Genomic DNA, 14,364 nt, shown 5'->3' on the forward strand with positions numbered 1-14,364 from the left:
GCTTGCTATCCTCACTCAGGGCCCATTTTCATATGCATTAAGGGTCCCAAAAGCTTGGCTTGTAGAGTGGAGCACATACTCTCCATGTCTGTGAAACCATGATTCCATGGAAGAAAAGCACAGGTTATTTCTGCTCCTTAATATATACAAAAAGAATAGGTAATACACACACATGCACACATCTCCTATTTGCATGCATATATGCAGTTAGAGCATTCTAAGAGCAGTTGCTAATATAATTTACAATGTCTGACTCCCTTTTGAAATGTTTAGTACAAAAATAAATGCCAGATAAAATTTCAAGTCCTAGAATTAATATTATAAGCAGTGTGACCTTGGTAAGATTTCTTAATTTTTCTGAACTTTAAATTTTCTTCAGTAAAACTGACACAATTAAATAACACCGCTCAAGTCAAAGAGTTGTTGTAGTAATTAAATTAATTGAAAGAGAAAAGTCTCTGGAATATAGCAGGCTTCGAATGGATACTAGTATTATTTCTTACCTTTTTAGAACAGAAGGAAAAACTTGGAACAAAAATGCATGAACTAGAAAAACAGAACCTTCATTTCCATACTACCTCCTGCCCCAACGTTTCCCCTATATGGACATTTCTTTCTCATATTCCATGGGTAATATATTGAAGGCTCTACTTTGATTACAAAAAAAGCAAGCGGTATAGTTTCTTTCTGGAGTAAAACGTAAGTAGGCACAGTGGCTAGTGATGTCACATTATATCAATAATATAATCATTATTCAAGGCATGAGAATTAACACAGGCAAGTTTCTTCTCTTTCTTTCCTTCCTTCTCATTTTATTTATTTATTTTTTTGGAAAACACCTTTTGCATTTGTAACTCACCTTAATATTAACCAAAACTGTGTTTTCCAATAAATGTGTGCAAATGGGTTAATCAATATTCTTTCAGTTCCTTTGATTAATATTTATTTTATGTAAAATGTATTGGTCTGGCAAGGCATACGAAAAGAGCAATGTGAATGAGAAAAAGTGAATTTTTAGGATGACCAATAAAATGGAAGATCTGAAATACTGCAGTATAAAACTTATTACCTCATTCATTTTATTAAGGGGACCCTTTGCTCCAAGTAGTGTGTCGATAGAGGACAAAATAGAAGCCCAGCAATCATTGAGCAAAATGAATCCTGGCATTAAGTGTAGAAATTTGAAACAGCTGTTTTGAGTGGGGACAAACTCATTTTTTATCTCTATTGATTTTATTGGGTCCTTATCGATTGACAGCACCTATTGGGACTGTTGTGCCCTAAGTGCTAAGAAAGCACTAAAGGAATGGCAAGCTTTCTAAGGTTTTATACTCACAATATTTGCTCAGTCAATAATTATTTTTAGCTCAGTGCACCTAAAGAACTTTCAGACAGAATTTCAATGACTCATTTGAAACATATACCCCAAATGTTGTGCAGAAAGTAGAAGGAAGTTGTATCTTAGAATCAAGAGCATGGGATTGGAAGATGGACAGACCTAAGTTTGCAACTGCCTCTTTAGACAATTGTTTAATCAATCTGAGTCTCAGTCTTCTCATGTATAAAATGAGAGTCTTATCTCCTTGGCTGAATTACTGAGTAAAATAAATGCAATATTGTTTGAAGAGTGTCCAACATAAAGCCTGACAAAGAGTTCTGTTTAATTGAAAGAAAGCCTATCTCAAAAAAGTCATATCATCTAATATAAATAGCTACTAGTGTTGAAAAGGAATATTTTTTAGGCTTGTTACACTAGATCTTCAAGAACTTCTTAAGATCAAGGGCAAAATCTGATCACCACGATGCCTGGGGTGTCCTGTGACAGTAGAAAGAGAACAGGCACATTTGCTTCCTCCTAACTCAAATGTGTGATATGGGAAAATGACATTCTAACTCTGATTCCCAGTTTTCTCATCTGTAAAATGAAAATAAAATCCTTCTCACAGAATTGATGTTACAATCACATAAAGGGATGATTAGCGTAAAAGTCAGATGAGAAAGTACTTCATAACAGGTGATAGTTATTATCAGGAAGAGTGGTGTGCTCGCAATACAAATTGATTTCTGATCATAGCATTAACATAAATCAGACCTTATTTTTAAAATATTCCTTCACACAGAGTACTCACTTTATTCATACAGCAACTTCAAGAGTTGGCATGAAAGGAATCATCCTTTATTTTATAGATGAGAAATCTGAGATTCTGAGAGACTTACGTTTCCTCATATTACACAGCACAGTAGCTGCAGAACTAGACCCAAAGTCAGGTGTCTAACTCTCCACACTTGGATGCTTCCTAGGACAACATATTGCCTTCCAATTTCAGAATTACTAACTCCCAGGTTTTGGTTCATTTAAAGACTTTAAGGCCACAACTCCCCAGCATTAAAAAGAAAGGAAAATCATAGGAGTCTTTTAGCTACTTTCCCTCAAATCTTGGTATAGTATTGTAATTAAAAATGATTTCTAAATGTCATTAATGACTTTGACTATGAATGTGACTATGACTTTGTTTTTACTTAATGAATAAAATGACTTTTAAGATAGCTTACTATGAGTTTCAAAGCGTATTCTGTGTTCTTACAATAAAAACTTGAATGTTCCTGTATTTTTCCACTGCAGGTGAATTTGATATTCAAAAGGATGAGAAGACTAATGGTTCTGATTAGAGTGAAGCAGAAAGTGAGGAGAATGTGAGAACTTCCTCACACAGACATTTAGCCAGATAATTTCAGCTTGGGTGTCTGGTACTTTATTTTATTTAAAACAAAATTGGCTCTATTTCTGGAAATCCATGACTTAATTATGTACTTCAATCTTTACCTGAACTAATGTAATTTTCATATACCTAAGATCAAATAAGTAAGGTAGGGCACACATAAAGCACGCATTTTTCACTACACTGTGCTCTTTAATCTTTAACATTTTCTGATCCTTAGAGATACCTCCATATTAATGTTTGTATCTATGTAAATAAACATTTTTATGGCACTGTTTGCATGTATTTAGTTTACCATTTTTCAAATGTTATCCATATAACAAGTTTTATGTGAAAACAAAATATTTGGTGATCAAAGATATTTGCATGATGCTGGGGTACATTAAGTCTCTAAGCACAGTACAAGGTTATTAAAGATTGTCAGCTTTATTTGACCAGGGATCACTCTTTCATAAAACTTTCCTTCTATGTATTTTTCCATGAGACATACTTTGGTAGATCTTATGTGAACTTGTATAGTGAGGATTTTATTTAATAGTTCTCTACCTCAACTTTCCCATTTTGTTTTGTCAAATAATTGTAGGTGATCACTTTTGAGTTCATTCAGGACTTTTCCAGTTTTAGCACTGAAAGTTCTGCATCCCAAGAAACCCCTGCATTCCAGACATACTGGGTTAGTTGGTTACCCTCTGGTCAAGCTTGATGCCTATTATATAATTTGATCTTTAAAAATGTGATTATTATTAAAACATGACTATAAGTGCTTGATACTTCTCTTATCAAGAGGTAGAGTCTGAGTCCCCTACTCTTGCATATGGTCTGGCTTTAGTGCCTTGATGCATGATTTCCAAAGTTAGGAAATAAGAGACAATGCAGCTCCCTTCTACCTGGTTTTTTGTTGGGACATAAGAATTTGGAGTCTCGAGACACCATGTAAGAAGTCTGGCTCCCTTATACTTCCACGCTGGAGAGACACATAGATAGAAGTACCTTCAGAGCCCCATCTATTCCCATCTCAAAATCTTTAAGTCTCCCCAGCCCAGGTTCCAGAACTTGAGTGTACAAATCTACGAGATAACTCCAGCCTCAGCCACCACTGACTGAAAACCCGCAAAACTCTCAGCAAGAACAGCCTAGCTGAGCACAGCTGACCTCTAATACTGTGAGAAAGATGAATAATGGATGATAATTGTTCCTTTTCACCAGTAAGCTTATTACATAGCATAGGTAACTGGAACAATACCAGAAATATTGGTCAGTTCTGTCACACTGAGAACCTATTTCCCAGGTTAATCAGTGATCATTAGGATCACTAAACAAGTTTTTAACTAATATTTACTGAAGGAATACCACTTTATAAACTGCAAGCTATGAACTCACACAAAAATATTTAACATAATGGTCAATCAATATTTATTAGAGCCTATTATTTTTGTGTATTTGTTATTTATGTGTATTATTTATATTGTGTGTGCCTATGTATATACACATTTAAAATGTATATCAATTAATTTAATTAAGAATAATTAAACTTAAATGTGTTGCTTTAGGGTTTTTGTTTGTATTACTACATGATAAAAAGGAGTAAACAGTTACATAGAAAATAAAGAAAGATGAAACGAAGTTGAAAATGAATAAAGGGAAGGAAGGAAAGAAAGGAGAGAGGGAGGGAAATACACAGGAATTCCACTCTCATAGCCAGTTCTCAAGGGAACCTGAAAAAATATGCAGAAGGAGCCTTATGAGAAGAATAAAACTTATAGAACCATTCTTACAGTTTTCTAGAAGTTGGTTTGGATGTGAATTAGGTTAGGTCATTTTCCTTGAGCATTTGGATTCTCTGCCATCAGTTTAAATCATCCATGTGTCAGTACTTCTGCTTCTGCCACTACCAACGGTCTGCTATTTTTTTCTTATTGCTCTAGCTCCTGCTTACCTATTGCTTCTGTTTACTAAGCTTTCGTTTACTAAAGGCTCATGATCTCTTGGGCCTCTGAGTGTATCCTTTTAGGTTCTTTCTATATGTAACTTGGATTCAAATTCCCCTGAAAGAAAATCTGATTAGTCCAATTAATGACCCACATTTGTACAGATTCTTCAAGTCAAACCACCTCACACATAATCACAGCCACATCTAGAGAGAGTCTGCCATTGGGTTAGATGCCTACTTGGTTCCATCAGCTCTAGTCAGAGAGACTGGCATCATCTCCACATCACATGGCTGCTTAGGGCTGCTCTTTCCACAGTGAGCTGTTGTTTGGATGGTTTTACAGAAGGGGCTATAGAAACGGCAGAGTCCAGGATCAGCCTTCCCAGAACACATGAAAGCATAAACATCACATTCCTATTTGGCACGTCTTTCCTGCTATCACTATTTGGGTCATCATCACACTGTGTGACGTTAAAAGAACTGTGTCCTGAAAGCTCTCCTTGATTCTAACCTCATCTGTTTATGCTCTATTTTGCATAGTGCTCTAAGGATTAAAAGTCTAATATACTACACTGATATTGTTCTCCTGCTTCAATCTTCCATCATTGAAGAACCATGTTCCTTAACACAGTTTAAAGCATCCTTCAACATAGAACCCTTAACTATTCCTCAAGCTTTATCCCCCAAATTCCCTTTTAGGAATTCTTGCTCCTTCTATACCAAACTGCTTACCAGTTGCTAGTAACATCCTGGGCCATGATACCCTTGCTCACAAATTTCCTTTTGAAATACCTCATTCCTCCTCTCTCCTCTCTCCCCTCACCCAGAACCAAAGAATTCTTCAAGGCCCGTATCAAATGCCACTTCCTTTATGAAAACATCCTGGATGATCACATTTGGAAATGATCTTCACCTCTCTAACATCACATATTAAGAAGGAGCTATATTTTTACAATAATATATCAGTTTACTAGAATATAAGTTTTTTAAGGTCAGTCAATTTTTTTTTACAAGATTATTTGACTCCTCTCCTCTTTTGCCAAGGCATTAAAAACAGTGCCATGAACATAATAAACACAATTTTCTATGTTAATGTACAATTTAGCAAGCTCAACAGAAAAGGCCAGTCCCAGAGAACAAGATTTGGGAGTCAAATAATAAAATTATATTAAAAGGTTTACAAAATTGAGAGGACAAAATGATAGATGAAAGTAGTTTAAGTTAACATGTTAAGGATTTGTGTTTGGAGAAAATGAACTTAGAGAATTTAGAATAATATTCAAAATTAATTAATTCATTCTTTATTTCAAAATATTTATCATCTAATTACTCTGTGTCAAGCACTGTTGGAAATGTGGGCATACAGTAAGAAACAAGACAGTAAAGGTCCCTGTCTTTAAGGAACTTACATTCTGGCAAGGAAAACTAAAATTAACCCAGCAAAACAAGCATATAATGTAGTTTCCAGTACTGATAAATTTTATAAAAGAAATTAACTGGAAAAAAGTGGCCTATTTTTGACAGGCAAAGAAAGTTTTTTTTATTATTATTAAGCAGATGGACATCTGGGCAGTGTCTAACAAAATTGAGAAAGCTAGCTCTGCAAAAATTCTGTGAGCAGAGATTTCTAAGCAGAAGAGAGAAGAAAAGCAAAGGTCTTGAGGTAAGAAGGGCACAGAGGCCAGTGTGGTTAGAGAAAAGTGAAGGATCAGGAGAGCAGGAAAAATGTTGGAGAGGCGGGCAGGGCACAGAGCCTGCAGACCTCATAAACCATACATAGGAAAGGCTTTGGATTTTTGTCTACACTTGATGGGGAGACACTGAAGAGTTGTGATCAGTGAAGAGCCATGAATTAATTTATACTTTAAAAGATAACTCTGATATCTGCATAAAGAATATTTTACAAGGAATAAGAGAGGAAACAGGGAAGAGGTATTTCAGTAGTCCAGAGGAGTTGATGGGGCTTGAATGACAGTAGCAATGGTAAGAAGAGTCAGGATTCATTTTTAAGGAGACTCCATGACATAATAATAGATTGATTATAGAGTATGAGCTTACAGAGCCTTCAATTTTCCTTACCAGTATACTTCTAAGTATAGTAAAACACAGTAAAGTGAATATTCTAGTATATTCTGATTTTTAAAAAATTAACAAAGCATTAACACATTAGATGAATATAAATTGATCTTACAAGTCACTTACAAAAACATTTTGAAGAATGGAGACTTCTATCAGGTTATAACTGATTTTTCATGATAAAATTCTGTTTATAGTGAGGTAAAGTATATTATAATAATGTTTTATATTTAAAATGGATATTTTATGTCGTTTGGAAAATACATTGCTAAAAATTGTCTACATTTTAGAAATCTCTAATAAATCAACTAAATTAATAATCGTTACATACAAAAAAAGCAAAAAGCACTATAATTTTTCTAGTTGCCTCACACTGTTTGGATTTAAGAGCATTCACTTCTTCAGACAAAATGGATGTGGATTTTTCTTTAACCAGGAAAATGAATTAAGTGTTACCACAATCTGCTATATTTTATTTCTTCATGGTATCTGGAAGAATTTTCCTAAAGCATGTTCCTAATCCCATGTCTATAAACTCATTGGATTGTTCTCTCCTTTCCTTCAAACATGCTCCAATACAAAAGAAACTGGTAATGAACTATTTTTATTACTCATCTTTTCATAAATATGAATCCTAGTCAACAGATCACATTTAAATATGGAAGACAGCACTATTTTTCATAAAGACATGATTTTCTGTCATACATAGATTCGTTTCCAATATTTTTATCATTTTTAAGATAGTTTTAACCCTTTTCCTTTTGCTATCTAACAGTTTCTCAACTTAGTTTTATGACATTTTTATACCGATTAGCTGATCTTTTTATCTTTTAATATTTTCCCACAGTTTTTGTTTATAGTTTTATTTTACTCTTCAGTGCTCTGTCTGTAAGTTTCTTCTTGCCAGTTTTAATGGTCTATAATTTCCAATGGAAAGTCAGCTGCCAGAACCTTCCTTCCTCTAGTGTTAATGGCTTCTCTTGAGAACCTGCCCTGCCCTCCACCATCTAATTTGAGTCAATGAGGGGGCAGACAAAACAGATGGTTGGCACAAGATGGGATGATTCACTGTTTGAAATCATGGTGAAGAAAATTGGTGAGGGAGAGGGAAGCCTGACATTTGACAGAGCCGTGTAGAAATTGCAGTATCCAGACAAAGTTCAGTTTAATTTTGACTGTTACTTTCCAGATGTACTGATCATATGATTACAATTTTAAGATTATATCGAGAATATACCTTTTCCCAAATGCACTGTAATCATTCCAGCAAAATGAGTTTATCAGTGAGTGTCAATGCCAGGATTATTCTCGAAGTTACCTAGTTGCCCTAAGTTATTTTATTGTGCTTTTCATGACATTGAATACCTACTCTACTTCTACTTATGTGAAGCTTACTTTTTTGCATAATCTGTCTTCATGTCATTTCACTGATTTCTTTGCAAGTTATAGCTACAGATGAAACCTCAAACAACTTTGTAAGGGAAGAAGTAAACTATATATATTTTATTTGATTTCTCTTTATATTCTATTGCCACAAATTTATGGCATGAGACTATATAACTAAATCATTGTGACAATATAAAGAGAATGATACAACAACAAAATTTAGAATACACATATTTAGAATTTAAAATATCTCTTTAATTTGTATACAAGGGTTTCTTAATTGAAATGAAATAGAATAAAAGATATAGTAAAGCCATGATGATAAGTTAATATTACAGACCATGAATTCTAGACAGGGAAAATGTCATTCCCCTGGGGGAAACAATTGGATCTTGGGGAATAAAAACCTGAGATATTACAATGCTTTGTAACCCTCCAAAGGACCATGTTACATAAACACATATATAGTATTTTGTGATATTAACATTTTATGGGATGACGGATTAGGAAAAATATTTTTAAAGGTTCCTCAGGGGGATGTAATTTTTAAAAAGCTTGAAAAATACTCTTAAAGACAAGTCTTTCTTTGTCCCAATGCAATGACAAATGATGGTTTTGTGATCAACCTTCCATGTATCTACAATTATAAATGCTTATTATATAGTGGGTCAACCTGATACATTGAAAATCAAATAAAAAAGCTGTGAGCTTACTTGCACAATCTTCTTATAAGGGAAATGTTTAAAGTTAAAATATACTAAAAAGTTATAGAAGAAAGGGTGTAATAGTCATAAGAAAGCATCTAATAGGCAATGTTTAAACATATACACATATCCAGTGTTTCACATATAGGAAGTTTTCTAAACACCATTCCACACAAATGAAGACATTTCTTAGCAATGAAAGTAGTTGTGAAAGAGAGGTATGCCTTCTACACTTTCTTCACTGCCAATAGTAACAGGATAGCAAAATTAATTAAACAGCATATGTGTGTGCACAAAATGCAAATGAATACCTGACTATATTGTTTGAATATTTTTATTTTATGCACTACAGGTATTTTAATCATAAACCAATATAGTTTTAGAGGCTATGGAAGTAATTCAAATACAAGGAAAAGATGATGAAAATCAAATCATTGAGTATTTTAAATGCAAAAGTGAAGTTAGGATAAAAAGAAATCTAAACACATTGGGTTTTTAGAGAGAGATCATTGGTAACTTACTGAAAAACTGTTTTACCAGAGCAATTGGGCCAAAGCCTGATTATAAGAGAGGAGGCATGCATACTCAGCCACACTTAATGTGGTCTTATCCATAGCAACCAAATTTTGTTGATTTTTGTACATTTCCAGATTGTAAACAGCATGATGGCAGAACTGTATTGTCCTGTGATCAATATAGTGCCTACAACTATGTCTAGAAAGTGTATGTGTGTGTGTGTGTATGTATTTATGTGTGTGTGTTTTATGCTAAACAGATATTTTTGAAATGTAAAGAAGTTGCATAGGAATGAAGGACTAAATGCAGCTTACTCTTAATTTTAATAAATTAGTGATATGGAAAGAAACAGGATAGATGTTTGAGGAAATAGTTGGAGGTAGAGAAGTTAATTTTAAGATTCCCAGTACCTGGAAACTCTCCACAAAGTATTAGGTTCAATATAAACTAGGCTTTATTCAACTTGCCTCACATAGCCTTGGAATTTATTGTACACTTCAAAGAATTATAGGGAATTAGTGACATAGTCAGGGTTAAAACTCTAATTTACTGCTCAGCCAGCTAAACTAGAGTCCAAGTAAATGCTCATCGTTTCTTTGTTGAACACGATTTCTATTGTATCATGTATTATATTCTTTGCATTTCTTATCTATTTTTCTTGAGTGCTATTTTTAGGCATACTATGGATTCTTAAATTTGGTTAAAACACAATGGATACTACTCTGCTTAAGCACTTTATAAATTTAATTTTTAAGCTTTGCGTACTATGTTTATAAATGGTCATGTAGTTATCTTCCCAAATTATATTAATCATAAGGTATTACCAAGTTAATTTACAATAACTATTATTAATATACTAAGGGATCTAAGAGAAAGTTGGACAAGTGCAAAATCAGATGAAATGAAAACTGTGAGAGAGAATTAGTTGGAAATGCTATAAATAAAAACATATTAACAGAGATGTACAATGTCTTTGATGAGCTAATAAAATAAAAACAGCCCAAACAGCCAAGGTAAGAATCAGTGAACTTGGAAGATAGGTCGATAGAAATTACTCAAACTGAAAACAAAAAGAGAAAAAATAGTAAAAAAGAAAAGAGAAAAGAATAGAAAAAAGAAAATCAGAGCAAAAGTATTTATTATTTTTTCAAATGTGAAGTAATAAATACTTTCACAGATGAAACTGAAGGAGTTCATTGCCAGCAAAAATTACCCTACAAACACTTTTTTTTTTTTTTCACACATACCTTTTTTTTTTTTTTTTTTGTGGTACGCGGGCCTCTCACTGTTGTGGCCTCTCCCGTTGCGGAGCACAGGCTCCGGAAGCGCAGGCTCAGCGGCCATGGCTCACGGGCCCAGCCGCTCTGCGGCATGTGGGATCCTCCCAGACCGGGGCACGAACCCGTGTCCCCTGCATCGGCAGGCGGACTCTCAACCACTGCGCCACCAGGGAAGCCCCTACAAACACTTTTTAAGAAAATTTTTCAGGCAAAAAAATTATGAGGCTGAAAACATGGATCTACATAAGAAAATAAAAAACACTGAAAATAGAATAAATGAAGGTAAAATTAAATTTATTTTTTCTCATTTTTAGTTGCTCTAAAGTAATATCTGACTGTGTAAAGGAAAAATAGTAGGAATTCATTGATGTTTATAGCATAATTAATACAGAAGTTATAACAAAAATAGCACAAAGGATGGGAGGGTGGAGGAGGAATATATGATTGTGAGAACTTTACACCATATATATAAAGTGGATACTATTTTTTGAAGGTAGACTTTGATTAATTAAAGGTGTATACTATACATCTTTAGGGAAACCACTAAAAAATGTCCAAAAAAGTCAATAAAACAAATTAAATGAAATCATAAAAATTCTTAAATTAACACAAAAGAAGGCAGAAAAGGAGGTAAGGACACAAAGAAAAGATGAATACATGTAAAACAGGTAACAAGACGGTATATTTCAATTTAACTATACCCATAATCTTATTAAATATGAATGACTTTAATACACAGGATAATTGAGGATTGTTAGTTTGAGGAAAAGCAAGACCCAACTCTAGACTGTCTATAAGAAACCTACTTTAAATAGAAAGACATAGTAGATAGGTTAAAAATAAAAGGATGTAAACAGATACACCATACAAACTTTAAACACAAGACAGTTCAGATAACCATATTACTTTTAGATATAACTTCAAAACAGGGAAGACCATCAGGTAGAGGGAGTAACATCACACAATGAAAAAAGGGGAAATTCTCCAAGACCTACCATCCTAAATGTTAATGCTCCTACCAACAGAACTTCACAATACGTAAAGCAAAAACTGATGGAACTGAAGAGAGAAATAGACAACTTCACAATTATAGTTGAATACTTCAACACTCCTTATCAATAATTAATATAATAAGCAGTAAATGATGGTACAAAAAATCAGTAAAGGTATAGGAGAACTAAACAATGCCATCAAATAGCTAGTCTCAATAGATGTTTATTGAAAACTCCACTCAATAACAGGAAAATACACTTTCTTTTCAAATGCAGAAGAAATATTTTCCAAGGTAGATGATATTCTGGGCCATAAAACAAACCTGAATACACATAAAAGAGTGTAAGTCATATGAAGTATACTCTCAGACTATGATGGAATTAACTCAGAATTCAATAACAGAACTATATCTAGACAGTATTTAAAATTTAGAAATTAACATATTTCTGAATAACTCACATATCAAAGAAGTCTCAAATAAGTTTAAAATATTTTGAACAGGATGAAAATGAAATGCTATGTATCAAAATTTGAAGAGTGTAGTTAAAGTTTATAGAAAGTACATACTATTAAATATTATTATTGGAAACAGGAAAGGTCAATATCAATAACCTGAGACTCAACATTAAGTAACTAGAAAAAGAGAAACTTGAACTCAAAGGAAGCAGAAGGAAGGAAATAAAAGTATTAGAGTAGGATTCAATGGAATTGAAAACAGAAAAACAATAATCAATAAATGTAAAAGATTGTTCCTTGAAAAGATCTATGAACTTGATAAATATCAGAAAACACTGATTAAAAAAACATAAGGAATTGCCAATATTGGGAATGAAAAAGGAGGTATCAATACTGAATCAAAATATTAAAAGTGCAATAAGGAAATACTATGAAAAATTTCATGCCCATAAATCCAACAATTTAGGTGAAATAGATCAGTTCCCTGAAAGATACAAACTGCTGAAACTCATTCAAGGAACAGATAACATGAAAAGTCTATATCTAGTCAATATTTTAAAAATTGAATTACAGTTAAAAATCTTCCAAAAAATAAAGCTTCAGACCCATATGGTTTTATTGGTAAATTCTACCATTTAATGATGAAATAATACCAATTCTACACAACCCTTTGGAGAAAATAGAAAAACAATGTAATACTTCTCAGCTCCTTCTATGAGTCCAGCAATACCTTGATACCAAAACCATTAGACAGTGAAAGTGTCTCATCAGAGAGTGAAAGTGAAAAATATTAATTTTGCAATGGAGAAACCTAAAGACACTACCTTAACCAAATGATCTAATATAATGTCACTATTAATACGCCATATTGATATTATGTAGCACCTGTTATGATGAAATTCTTCCCTAATGGACCTAACCTCAGCCTAATCATGAGAATCAGACAAGTCCAAGTTTAAGGTACAGTCTACTAAAATACTTAACAATTACTCTTTAAAATGATAAGATTGTGAAAGACAAAGAAAAGCTAACAAACTTTCACAAACTGGAGAAGACTAAGGAGACATGACAACTAAATGTGATGTAATACCTTGGTTTGGACACTGGAAGAGAAAAGTATACTGAGCAAAAACTGTAGAAACCTGAATAGAGTCTGTAATTTAGTTAATAGTGTCGAACCAATGTTAATGTCTAAGTTTTGGGAAATGTACCCTGGTTATGTAAGATGTTAATACTAGAGGAAGCAGAGTGATAGATATACAACAACTCTCTTACTATTTTTGCAACTCTTCTTTAAATCTAAAATTATTAAAAATATTGATTTAAATTTATATCATGTCTTTTTATAAGGCCCCTTTAGTCAAAAACATTCCGTTCTGTTCATGTGCTGCCTGGCATGCAAATTTGTCCTATTATTCTGCTATTAGAGTATTAACTATGGTTTAATAACAAAATAATTTTATAAGAGAATATTAAGGATTGAATTTTAAAGAGTAAATTTTACCAAAAAATATTTCATCATTTAAGTATTTTAAAATATAAAATGTCACTTGTGTCAGTATACGTATTTAGAATTCATTCTTTTTTTTTTTTTTTTTGCAGTACGCAGGCCTCTCACTGCTGTGGCCTCTCCTGTTGCGGAGTACAAGCTCCGGACCCACAGCCACTCTGCGGCATGTGGGGCCTTCCCGGACCGGGGCACGAACCCGTGTCCCCTGCATCGGCAGGCGGACTCCCAACCACTGTGCCACCAGGGAAGCCCTAGAATTCATTCTTAATTAACACTAATAAAAGACCCTTCCTAATTGGCTAGGTTACTTCTTGATTTTCATTATAAATATTTTAACAATTACTTAAAGAAACGTTTGATAAATAAATAAGATAAACTCATGTAAAATATGTCATCAGAAATAATTTAGTGGTAATAACTGTAATGATTATCATAAATTTTTAACTGATTAATTCTATCACAGTGATCAACACCCATTTTTTTTTAATAAATTTATTTAACTTACTTTTGGCTGCGTTGGGTCTTCATTGCTGTGCGTGGGCTTTCTCTAGTTGCAGGGCTCAAACCCAGGTCCCCTGCATTGGCAGGCAGATTCTTAACCACTGCTCCACCAGTGAAGCCCAACACCCATTTTTATTATATCCAAAATGTCAGTTTCATTTAATAGCCCTAGATAAAAATTTCTCTTGAATAAGTAACTCTAAAGCTGGTTATAGTATATGCACAGATTGAGTTATTTCTACATAAGCTAGAAAATTTGGAAATGCCCTTCTAATTCAATAATATATTTTTT

Source organism: Pseudorca crassidens, chromosome 6, assembly GCF_039906515.1.
Source record: "Pseudorca crassidens isolate mPseCra1 chromosome 6, mPseCra1.hap1, whole genome shotgun sequence".
Classification (NCBI taxonomy): Eukaryota; Metazoa; Chordata; class Mammalia; order Artiodactyla; family Delphinidae; genus Pseudorca; species Pseudorca crassidens.